This window comes from Castor canadensis, chromosome 6 (assembly GCF_047511655.1).
Source record: "Castor canadensis chromosome 6, mCasCan1.hap1v2, whole genome shotgun sequence".
Lineage (NCBI taxonomy): Eukaryota > Metazoa > Chordata > Mammalia > Rodentia > Castoridae > Castor > Castor canadensis.
The window spans coordinates 45,546,491-45,559,405 of NC_133391.1; the positions used below are offsets into that span (position 1 = coordinate 45,546,491).

The window sequence follows — 12,915 nt, forward strand, 5'->3', positions numbered from 1 at the left end:
AATCCAGTGTACTGAGGGAGGGAGCAGAGGCAGTTCATCTAGGATGACAGAAAACAGAGGAAGGAAGGAATTGGTAGATGTGATGGTGGAAGAGGGGGATATTTTCTTCTGAGAGCTTCGATAGTCTCAATAAAATAAGAAGCAGAGTAATCAGCTGAGTTGAAGGAGAGGGAAGAAGATATTGAAGTTTTTCTTCCTCTTCTCCTCCTTCTTCTTTGACAGGGTCTTGCTATGTAGTCTAGACTTGCCTCGAACTTGTGATCCTCCTGCCTTGGCCTCTTGAGTGCTGTGGTTGCAGGTGTGCACCACCATGTCTAGCTTGAAGGTTCTAGGAGAAAGTAGGAGAATAAAATGAGCCTCTTGGAAGTTGGCAGAGTGAGCTCATAAGGAAAACAGCAGGATTGCTGAGCAGCACTAAGGGCCCATTGAGGACTGTGGTCAGAAGTTTAAAATGATACAAGTCATGGTTGTGGATGGTAAAAACATGGTAAGGTCAATGATTAGAGATCTTAGTGGGGTCAAATGATAATTAGAACCAAGATACTAGAGGCAATGAACTGGAAAGACAGAGATTAGTGAGTGGAGAAGAATTTGTGAGTGGTGGAGCAATTAGTGCTTTGATTCACCAGGCTCTCCAGCCTTCCAAACTCTTCCGGGCTTGGCTTTCTTTCTTCTCTATATAAATAGGATTTTTATGGTCCATAGAGTCTCTCTTTTTTTGGGGGGGAGGGTTAGTACTGGAATTTTGAATTTAGGGCCTCACCCTTGCTAGGCAGCCACTCCATCCTTGTTTTGTGTCCGTATTTTTGAGATAGGGTCTTGAGTCTCAAGAACTATTTGCCCCAGGCTGGCTGCGAACAGCAATCCTTCTGTTCTCTGCCTCTAGGGTAGCTAGGATTACAGGCGTGAGCAACCAGGCACCAGGCCTCCTCAGAGTTTCTTAAGAGGAGTTCTTACTGAAATTAAGGCTTAGCTGGTAATCAAATGCTCTTAGGTCTGCTGTTAAAGTTCCAGTGATTCCCAAGATGTCTGGTTGTTTAAATTGCACCTTTATAACAGGAAAAAGAATATATGAAAAGGAATAATCACCCTAGGACTTTTGGTAAAAATGATAACACGTTCATTGCGAAACGAACACTGATAAGACAATGACCCTGAGAATGGCCCCCTTACTGGTTTCTGCTCTTTGCCAGTCTTCCTGAATTTAGATTCAGCCCCTGAGATACAAGAGAGGGTGGGGAAAGACCCCCAATTGACTAAGGGGGCCAAAGCAGAACTTTAGATCAGTTTTAGAAAATAGATTGATGTTTTGCACATGCTTGAGTTACAGGCTGCAGCATTTATAGATATCAGTATACATCCTGGATGCCTCTGGGTTTGTTTGTTTGTTTTGGTCTCCCTGAGTGGGAAATAACATTTCATAATTTGTAATATTTTCATTTTTCTCTTCTCCAGGCCAAACCCAATAGACAAAAACAAAAGGAAACAAAAGAGAAGGGCTACTTCTCTGTGGGTGGCTGTGAAGAGGGGAAACTGTCTTCTGCTGCAGGGAAAGCTAAGACTACAGGGATCGATGACCGTTTTGCTGTCACTTTAAAATGGAGTTTTCCTACTTCATCAGAATTCCTGCCGAGGGGAAACTGAAGGTGGGTTGTGGAGCCCTCTGTTGGAGGGTCCTGCTCAGTCTTAGGACATGGCAAGTTTGCAGTAACTCCCGGTTACAATAAGGGAATATGCTTCAGATTTTTATTTCCAAATTGTTCAAGGAGTCTCCCAGGTCTGAATCAGGTGTTTGTTTGGGACTCTGCCCTGTATGCAGGTTCATCTGAGAGTAATTTTTCCTCATGAATTTGAAATTTGCCAGCTGTGAGTTTTGTTAGTGAAAACCATATTCTAATCTTGGACATAGATATAGAAAATGTGGTTTTAAAATGATGGCCTTAGATTATGATGACATATAAAACACTTACAAATATGAGCTGGAATCTGTAGGAGTGAATTTTAGAAATAAACTAGTAAATCTGTCTGTGGTAATAGATCAACTGAGCAGAAAACAAGAGAGTTTGTAGACGAGAACCCTGTCACAACAATTTTGGAACATTTGGTTCGTGTTTTGTCACACATTCTTAAGAGCAGTTGTGCAATAGCCTCCAAGATGTTGGCTGTGTTAAACAAATTTTACGTTAGTGATCTTTACTGGGTGAAAGGACTCTACTTTTATGTGTTTTCTCTTGAACAAACTTTTGTTTTTTATCTTTCCCAACTTTTAAGGAATTGAGCTTTACAAAACTGAGCCTCTCTCTCCACAAGTGGAGGGGGTCCATCTAGCACAAAGTGCTGGCCCAGAACATAGACTCTGAAGCAGGTTGCCACCTGATTTGGCCACTTGCTGATTGCAAGACTTTGGGAAATTTACCTAACTCCTCTGTGCATTATTTTCTAATCGGCAAATCAATGAGGACAGTATATAGGATTTAATGAGTTGAAATTTATAAAGTGTGAAGTGTGTGCAAGGACTGTATTAGGACTTGTTTAAAAAGAGAAACAATCAAGTGATTTTTTAAAAATGATATGTTCTTTCAGAAAATTGAGGTACTTTCTTCTGTAAGGAGATTAATGTATAGCATTAGTGACAAATGGGTTATTGTGTTTGTTCAGTTGTCTGCTAATGAACAGAATTTGGAGACATGCCACTAGATATGAGTCACTGTAAAAGAGTGGATCCACACCTAGAGGAGGGTGGTTCCTTGTGAGAGACACAGTCTCTCTAAATCACTGGGACTCTCTGCTGTCAAACATCTTTATATCAGAGAGACCAAAACAAAGAAAGAAAGAGTGCACCTCTTTATGTCAGCTCTCTGTAAGAATTGGTGAGAACAAATGATCAAGACACCACCTGGGACCAAAAAGAAGCTTGTATTTTATGGTAACAAATACTGTAACTTGAACATAGTTGTAGATTGTAAGAAGCCAATGAAAGGAGATAATCCATTCCTTAGAAATCCGTAAATATTTCCATTAATAACAGGTAGGGAGACAGGCATGGTGACCCAGGCCTGTTATCCCTCATGAGGCTGAGCAGGAGGATCTTCGAGGACAGCCTACACTACATAGTAAGGCCTCTATCTTGAAAAGAAAAAAAGATTTAGAGAGATGATACCTCTGTAGACATTGTCAGTTTTGTCAATAGGAATAAATTTTGTTGTGTTTTTCCATGTCATCTACCAAAACAAGATATAGCTCTGAATTTTTTTTTAAAAACCCTTTAATATTGCCAACATGTAAAGCTTTAGGTGATAAAGAGTAGAGCCTGGAGGATGAGGATTTGAGTTCAAGGGAGGTGAATATTTGAATCCTGGCCTTCCCACTTAGCAGTACTCTCTTGGCAAGTTACAAGGCCTGTTGAACATAGGGCCTGTAGGGCTGTGTTCAGTTCCTATGCACGGAACATTTAATATCCTGCCTGGCATAGAGAGTAATTGTTCAACAGACAATGGTGGTTACTCTTATGAATGTGGCTCCCTGGAGAACAGTCCCTTCACTCTTTAAAAACAAGACCTGCCGAAATTATCTAGGACTTGGTTTCTCCCTTTTTACCATGCCATTTTACTTAGAAAGCCTCAACATGATTGATACATTTAAATGTGGGATTAAATATTCACACCAGTCAAGTGTTCATGTATGCACTTGAAACTAAAACTTGGTAACTCGAGGCACGAACACTGTGCAATTTGAGTCCAGTGAAAACCTAGGCTAACTAGTACTGGGATTTTTGCCTTCAGAATATTGCGCCTTTCTGAAGTCTCTCACAAGATCAGGCTTCATAGATGTTAGTAAGCTATTAGTGGTTAATTGAGGAGGTTTTTGCAGTAATTCAGTTGATCACTGACATTTGATCTTTGTGAATGAATCTCCAATTGGGTGAATTCTCTATGTGTAAGGAAAAAGTGAAAGAGGGGAGAAATATTTCCTGTTCTTTCAAAAGTAGGCAACTCTACTAACTTTCCAAATAATAATATATGTCACAATACAAGTCACTCCCTACTGTATTAAAGGCCTAGCACCACAACCATTTAGGAAGAAGTCTCTAGGCCAAACCCCTCATTTTACAGAGGTAAAAAGTGAGATTTGAAGAGTTTAAGCCATTTGTGTAAGGTCCCATGGTTGGCCCAGAGTGGCAGACAAGAGTCAGGACTGGAAGTCTGGTCTCTGAAACCCCAGCTGGTTCACAGTCATTTCACCTGCAAGAAACTTACTTGCCTGTTATTTAAGTATACCTTTTTAGTAGACAAACACGGAGTTAACAGGAGTATCAAAGTGGTGTTCCGTTGATGCATCCAGCTCTTGCAGGGTGCAATTCACAGGCACGGGCATGCAGGACCTTGCACCACCCACCTGTCATCCAGACTTTAGGGGACTGCCAATGATGCTGACCTAGCTCCATTACTTATATTAATTAATTTGAGCACTCTTGGTTGTTGGGAAGAGGCGCCCACCATCAAAGCCTATCCTCAGATCACAAACAAGGTAGGCGATTGGGAAAAAACAAACCAAAAAGGGGCTGAATGAATGTGTGCAGACTGAAGGGAGTGACGGCTGGAAGGGCTCTGCTGGGGAGTGCCGAAGAACTTGTGATCAGCTTAGCTGAGAGTTTAGAATTTTTATATCAAGATCGAGGAACCAGAGAAAACCCACCTCCTCCAGAGAGCCAGGCAAAGTTTGAAGGACCCAGTTTGAGGGAGCGAGTCCTGCGGATCGCGCCGCAACCCCTTCCACGCCCCCGCTCCCATCATCGCTCTAATCCCAGCACCGGGGCCCCACTCGCCACTCGACCTGTGCGCCCATAGCTCCTTCCCTGCCTTCCCTGCCCGAAGGGAAACGCAGGCCGGAGCGGCTCGGGGCTCCTCCGTCGGCGGGGGGCGGAGGGAGGCGGTGGCGGGGGAGGAGTCTCGGCGGCCCGAGCCCCCGGTGGGGACGCGCGCGGCTGCGGGCGCCCTTCCCCCCGCGCGCTGATTGCTGTGGCGCGCTGCCCGACCCCGCCCGCGGGTGCGAGGGACCGCGAGCGCGCCGGCCGGCCCATGGGGGTGACCCAGGGTTTCGGGGACGCCGAGCGGCACTCTGCTCTTCCCGGGGAGTGAGGGAGGGAAGCCCGCGGCTCACGCCAGCCACTTTCTCCGCGCGGTTCCCGGAGTCCCCTGCAGGAGGTGAAAGTCCGGGGCGGCTCCGGATGGCGTAGTTGCGCCGCGGCGCTGCAGCTGCCGCGAGTGGGGCGGGGAAACTTTGCTGTGCTCGCCTCCAACTTGCCGCGGCGATCCGCTCCTGACACGCCGCCTCCGAGGTACGTGCGGCCGGACTGCTCGCGCTGCAGCCTCCGGGGTCGTCCCGGCCCGGCCGGCTCTGCAGGCGGCGCGGTGCCCGGCTGTCGGCGGCCGGGCGGGGTCCCCGGGCCCCGCGGGAGGGCGGCGTGGGTCGGGCCGGTGCTGACGCTCGCGGGACCGGGGACCCGCGGCCGGCCCGGGTGGCAGAGCTTCGGGCGATGCGCGGGGCTGGGGAGGAATTCTCTCTCCAGAGCGGTCGCCCGCGCTCTTCCACTCCGCGGTTTCTTGTGACCCTGCGGGGCGCGCCGGCCACTTCCCTCCCGGCGCGTGACAGCGCGGGTGGGAAGGTTCGTTGCGGGTTTGCACCCCACTGTGGGGGCAGGGGCCGCGCCCTCGGGGTGCTCTGTGCGCGCGGAGAACGCGCCCGGCTGGTGCTGAAGGCCCTCTCGGGGTTTGTGGGTTCGGACAAACTTGGGAAGAATCTGCTTGTAGACTTGTTCTTATTAGGGCATTTGCCCCACTTTCCAGACCCACATAGTGACAAACATAAACTACCTTGGCAGAGTAGAACCTGATGCATTTGGTGGCCACGCAAAAAGCTGGGGGGAAATCGCCCCACTTGTTCAACTGTGAAATGGGCCCCCAAGGTTGCTGTGAGCTTGAGTGACAGTACGTGTAAGGGACTAGAACTGTGCCGGGCACCGCGGGAGCGCTGCACCTTTGCGCTAGCCCCGCGGTGACAGAAGCGAGGGTAGGGGATCCTAGCAGTGACAGACTGAGATGCAGAACGAGGGATCTTGAAGCTCCATTTCCACCGAAGGAGAAAATTTCGCAGGTATCAAACACACGTCACGACTTTACACATCAGTGTGAACTCAGCCGTTTCTTTTGGATAACAACAATAATAATAACCACGTGTGTTCAGCCCCTTCTGTGTGCCAGGCACTCCGTGTCTTACCGACAGAGGCGTACTTAAGCATCACACCAACTCCATGGTCAAAAGCACTTGTAATAGCCCCATTTTGCAGATCAGATGGTAAAGGTCAAGTTACTTCCTAAGAGCATACACACTTTCTGTTAGCTACCTTGGTCACTAGGGAAGAGCATTAAGCGTGGTCAATTTTGTGGGTAGGCAGATTTGTGGGCAGCCATTCAGTCCATGGTCTCCTGTCGCCCAGCTTCCCTTTTGAGTTGAGCGCATCTTTTAAAAAACTGGTAACCTGTCTGTGATCAGTCTATGTGATTATACATGTGCTTATGGAGGCGCTAAATTGCGGCTCCTCAGAGACTGGCTCCAAATAATTATTAATAGAACTGGGACTTGTGTTAATATGGATCTTTATTCTTAATTTCTTTTATGAATTCTCCAGACATTGTTGGATCACTGTTGCTTGGCTTCCTTAGGAAACAGCTTGAGGCTGGCACAGGAGGCAGGGAAATAATTCTTACCCCCTTAAGGGCTATTAAAGTGGAATTGATTTCGTGCCATTGTGTCAGCTAAAGGATGTTGCTCTGTTCCTTGATGTGCTCTGCTTTTGGCTTTAATTCTGCATTGTTTGGTATCTCAAGGCTTCAGAATACATTTTGCCCTTCAGTTTGTCATTTGTCAATTTTAATTTTTCCTGTTGTGATGGAATTTGATCTCATTACACGTCAGCCTTATTTAACAACTGTAGATTCAGCTCATGTTTTTAAATATAAAAATCACCAACTTAGTTTTGAACCTTAGTACTTCAAAGGCAATCCCTGGGGAATCATTGTTATTTTTAATGCTAGCCAGTAGGGGGAGCACAACATACTGTTGATTTCTGTCAGGCACATAATCCCATTTGTAGGGGCTTATATGAAACATTTCAAAAGTGGAAAGTGTGGCTTTATCTAGCAGAGTAACCAAGTTGACTTCTGAGTTTGCAGTGAAGAATTGGATTTAACTTCAACTAATTAAAATAAGGATGCAGGGTTTGTATGTTGAATATATGGTCACATTTTGCAATGGACAGAGACTAAGTGCACACATTGGGCTGAGGATGTAGTTCAGTAACTTGTGCAAGGCCCTGGGTTCGATCCCCAGCACTGCAAAACAAACCAACCAACCAGTCATCCCTTCAAAAAAGCCACACATAAGGTCTTTAACCCCTGGTTTGTTTTCCTTAAGAGGTATGTAAGTAAAATAACTTCTTTTTAGTTTGAATATTTTTTCCAAGTTATTTAGAAGAACTGGCATTTCAGAGAAATTCATTCTTTTGCAATTATCCTCATTAGTCTTTTGTAGACTGGATATTGTGAGTTTGTGCTTAGGGAGGTTACAATACTCACAGTCTAGAATTACCTTTCACTAACATCTTCCAAGTGCAAGACAATAAAGGATCGTTAACCCTAACTTACAACAATCCTGTTAACTGTGTATTCTTCAGAGGTGTATATTTTCCTACAGGTTGATTATCCCTTGCCTGAAATGCTTGGGATCAGAAGTGTTTTGGATTTTTTCTGATTTTGGAAGATATTCATATACATAATGAGATATCTTGGGGAGGCAACCCAAGTCTAAACACAAAATTTATTTGTGTTTCATATAAACCTTATGCTCATAGCATAAAGGTAATTCTATACAGCCTTTTTTGTGTACCTGCATTTTGGCTTCCACCTGGCACAGAAGGTCAGGTATGGAATTTTCCATCTGTGGTGTCATATTCATGCTAAGAAAGTTTTGGATTTTGGAGCATTTTGGAGTTGAGATTTTAGGATTACAGATGTCAACTTGTCTAGTAATCGTTTGAAGTATCACATCTGATACTACTATAGATAGGTATCTCTGGTATGACTGGATAGGCGCCTGTAAATGCAGGTAATAAACAATATTTAATTTATAAATATTTAATATTTAATTTATTTAAGATTTAACATACTTGGAAAAGTCAGTCAGTCAAGCTAGTTTTTAGAGAAGAGTTTCTATGTTGGTAGTTTTGTGGGCATGTTTCTTATGTATCATCTAGTATGGATTTAATTTACTTCATTAACAAAGTTAGGGTCACATGGATTCTGTTCTGAAATAACTTTCAAATGTGGCCTCTTCTTTCTAAATCCCAGCATTCATTTACGGTACAGCATAGCATTTATTTAGGGTCTCATTTAGTCTTCCATTCTCTGATCTAGCTTACTTATTCCACAAATGTTTATCATTCCCCTATTCCCTAATCGGCTTATGGTTCCTGGTTTTGGAGTTTGGCAAATTAGTGTCTTTATTCAATCCTGTGACAGCAGGGGGCTGTGACGGTTTAAGTATGCCTAGAGCTTTGTCACAGAAAACCTTTAAGGACTGGTACAATTGGTTTATGGGAAGGAAACTATTGTCCCATTCTTTTTAAGACACAAAGGAATTAATCTTTCACTTTTGCATGCAAGCTTGATTATAACTTGTAAAAGTCAGATGACTGCTAAGCCTAAAAGCCCAGGGAACTACAAAATGTCCTTTGGGGTCATTACTGGCCTCTTTTAGTATCTGAATGATCACCAATTTCCTGGGGTCATAAATTTGTGAAAGATTTTGACTTTACATTTTAAGCCTAAGGACAGAACAGCTAGAATTTAGACAGTGACTGAGTAAGTAGTAACATTGCTGTAACATTTTTCTGGTTGATTCTGCTCTGTGGTCATTTTAATTATCCATTCTTGGTAAGTCATTTTGAAATGTATTTTTTTTCCTGGCTTTTCATTGCTATTGGATAAAAAAAATTGTAACTGTCAGATTTATTAGTTAATACAGAACAGTCTTTTTTGTTCCTAACAGTTATTTTAACAATGTTTTTTTTTATCACCATCCAGTCAGTCCACTAGAGGATTTTACTTATATTTTCAAACTTATTTAAAATCTTTTTTTACATTTAAAATGATAACTGCTTTTTAGACTTTACATACCTTGAGTTGGATAAATGCTTTTAGGAGTCTTTAACTTAAAATCAAGTTTACATTGCCATTAGGAATATATACAATTTGGAATATAAGAAGGGGTCTAGGCTATATTCAAATTTAGCCTTTTAAAAATAACACTGAGCCTTTAACAGATTCAGTGGGGGAGTTTGTGTCTTTGGAAGAAAATTAAGTGTACTTAACTCTGTGATTTATCTGGTACCACATCCTCAGAGTAACACTTGAATTGATAGCCATGTTTCTTTGTAGCATTTCATAAAACACAAACTGTAGCTAATTTATTCAGTTTCTCCTGAACCTGAAATTAATCAACACCACTTGGAAGGGCTTTATAAAAAAAGATCTGGGTTCTTTTCCTGGGTTCTGTCCATTTCTAGATTTCATGTTTTGTATCTTTTGAAATAGTACATGTGCTTGTTAATTGACACCAAGTTTTATTTTCTCTTTTTGCAGTCTTTGTTTATAATCTAGCACAGATTTACAAGTATTCTCCTCCCCTTCTTATGGACTAGTGGTTTTGATCCCTAGCTCTCAACCAAGATGTGCTCAGTATTGACAAAAAGTGTAAGTTCTGCCCAAGGGTATTCTCATTTGGCCCGTATTCTACATTTTGGAGACTTAATAGGCAGATAAGTACTTATAAGGGGTGGAAATCATATTTGAAGACAGGAAGGTCTGGAACAAGAGCCTGGGAATCATTTCTTCATCATCCTGATAGATCCTGCTGAGGATAATTCCTGTATGGGGGGTGGGCAGGAAGTGTTACTATCAAGTGTTAGGGCTAGTGATTCTTTTATGTTCAAAGCTGCTTCTAATCTGGGAAGAGGACTCCAAGTGATGTGTAGAGCCTGGCAAAGTTCATTTTTTAGAATTTAATGTCAAACTGTTTCTAGGATATTAATTTGGAATGGAGTCTGAGCTATTAGCTCTACCTTCACTTTGAGGAAAAGGATAATAAAGCATCTACTTCCCTTCCTGTTGGCACTAGACTCGAGGTGGGTGCTGCTTACAGTGGAAAGAACCTGCTTTTCTGTCCTTCCTAGAACAAAATTCATCTCTCTGGTATATACTGAAGGTCAAGTTTTTGTATAAAATTGCAATGGGCCATTTGTGAAAACACACTTTAGCTGATTAGTTCCTGAAAAAACGATCTTTAGAAAACAATCTTTATAGATCTTTGACCTCGATCTTTCCTGTTGATCTGATTACAGGTATGATGCAGAATACCACTGGTGGGGAACACCAAGTATGCCATGGGGAGGGTCGAGCAGAACTTTGGACTCTGTCTTTATTGTTTTATTCATGAAAACTTGCGAAGAGTTCCATTGGGGAATATCCTTCTGTTAGCATTTTTAGTGATTTATATATTTTGACAGTATGATGTTTGTCCTTGGATAATTTTACTTCAAAATTGTCTAACTGTGCAATAATTATTGGAGCAGAATATGACTTTTTTTTCATATGTGGAAGGTTATTTGAAGTGAGATATTTAGATTCTAATCACAAAGCCCCATGTTTAGTGTGGTCCCTGAAGTACTTTTGTGTGATCCTTACTGTGTTGGTATGAGTTATCTCTTTTATGGCTTTTGTCTTTAAAACCAAACACAAAAGTCTTCCGAGTGTTCATAAAGAATAGATTTTCCTCATTCTGTTATATGAGACTTGTGCAGTTGGCTGGCAAATTAAATTCAACTTAGAGGGAAAGCACCATTGACTCATTACAGACATGGTGTGCCATTGCAATGTCAAGTCTTCCCTCTGTGTGGGGGAGAAGTTTCTCATCTTCTACATGGCCACATTTACTATTTTTGGTCTTTCTCTTTTGTTTACCAAAGCCTTTCTAAACGGACATTCCTATTACTTTTCTTACTTTTGTAACTTTAGAGAGATTGTTACTTGTCATGTATTCATACTATACTATATGAACCATGAAAAATACATAGTCTATAGCTGGGTGCTGGTGGCTCATGCCTGTCATCCTAGCAACTCAGGAGGCAGAGATCAGGAGGGTCATGATTCGAAGCCAGCTTGGGCAAATAGTTCAAGAGACCCTCTCTTGAAAAAACCCTTCGCAAAAAAGGCTGATGGAATGGCTCAAGGTGTAGGCCCTGAGTACTGCAAAAACAAACAAAACAACAACAAAAACCAACCCATGTTGTAAAGACACACCTGTATACCAGTCTTTGTTTTTAATCCATCATTCTCATCACTAGCTGCAGTTGCTGCACAGTCATCGGATGTAGTATGTTTTTCACAGGAGCCAGGGGAAGAATGACCCACTATTCCATTCCACATTTTTCTGTGTTTATGTCTTATCTGGTTTGTAACATCTTCATGTGATTGTTAGAGTGTTTGTTCAAGATTTTCCTTTTGCTCAGTGTGTGGGCTAAATAAAGAGATTCCTTTACAATCAGTTCTGCTAAGTTCTTGAAGATGCCTGTTGAATGTATCCCAGGTCATGTCATGCTTGGTAGGGCTTTTGGTAATGTCTGCGTGGGAGACAGGTGAACTCAAAGCAGGACTCCACTTAGTTTAAAAATGGGGATGGAGACTGGGGAAAGGAGGAGGTGTGTAATTTATTAGGAGAAAGTTCACTTTGCATAATAATAAGGGATTTGAATGTTTTCTTTGGAATTAATATACATTTCAAGTAGGCATATAGGTGAGAGCTTTGCAAAAGAAATTTTTGCTAAGTTTGAGATTCTGTAGTTGGCAACACTTAGAACCCCAAAGATCCTGTTCTCTGAAAGCCAGGAAAAAGCAGTCTGTTTCCAATTATGCATCACAGAAAATAGTGAAATTAAGCCAAGAAAAATGACCACTTGGGAGCTGGGTTGCTTTTTTGCAAAGGGTAAAGGATTGTGGATGTGCATTTTCAAGAATCGGCTAGTTTTTCTGTTGGCTTTCAGATTCTTCTCAAGTGCTCCAAATTGGGAATTAAGAATCATTTTGGGATTCAAGACCTTCCTTTGTGGTTTTTGCCTGTCTCTCAAGAGCACCTAGAAGAGCAGTTAGGCAGCTTCTGCTAACACTAGGGGTCTGGGCCCGCTGTTCTGGGGCCTAGCTTTTCCTGTTTGAGTGGTGAGGTTCTGGGCTCACAGCATTCCGCCTGGTAGCTGGTACTTTGCTCTGCGTTTCAAGTGAACTGTGGTCCCTGCTTTCAGCTGTATTGGCTGGGGGAGAAACCTTAGGAATGATAGCGTGAGAAGAGGATGGAGGCAAGAGTTTGGTTGGACGATGTGTGGGTGAGCAGACTGCCCTCACACTTGTCACAGCAGCTGGTCTTTCTGAATGCCACTTTCAGGATTAGTGGTCCCCAGGACTGTAGATAGCAACGAAGAAGCCTCCTTTCCCCCAGCAGATCAGTTCCAGCAGCTTGTAGTTCCTGTCTCTCATACCCTGTACCTCCACAGTGTTGAAGAAGACTTTCCTGATGGCACAGAACCTCTGCTAACCGCAAGTGGTGTCCAGTTCCTCAGCCTGCTGCAGGCCGGCTCCCACACCCACCACACCATGATGGAGCCAGAAAAGGGGCAAAGTGTATAATCCCCAGCCTGCTCTCAGTCAGCATCTTCTTTGCATTTGCTGCTTTAATCTTTTCTGCATGTTTTATTTTCTTGATTTCCATGGAACAGGTTCTCCTGCTTTGCAGTCCTCTTTTTAGTTCATG

The 12,915-nt window shown here is 43.0% G+C and overlaps 1 protein-coding gene across 4 annotated transcripts in view; it reads left to right on the forward strand.

Annotated features, from left to right (window-relative positions):
• Window positions 1-1,501: 1,501 nt before the first annotated feature.
• The window catches only part of Tgfbr3 (transforming growth factor beta receptor 3), a 193,436-nt gene continuing 182,022 nt past the window's right edge, over window positions 1,502-12,915 (forward strand). For 2 of the 4 annotated variants that reach the window (XM_074076495.1, XM_074076497.1), the window contains exon 1: window positions 5,041-5,338. The gene's annotated coding sequence lies outside the window, so the exon portion shown is untranslated. Of the gene's footprint in view, window positions 1,647-5,039; window positions 5,339-12,915 lie in introns of those variants that run through there. The other 2 variants (XM_074076496.1, XM_020158353.2) reach the window with 2 other exon arrangements.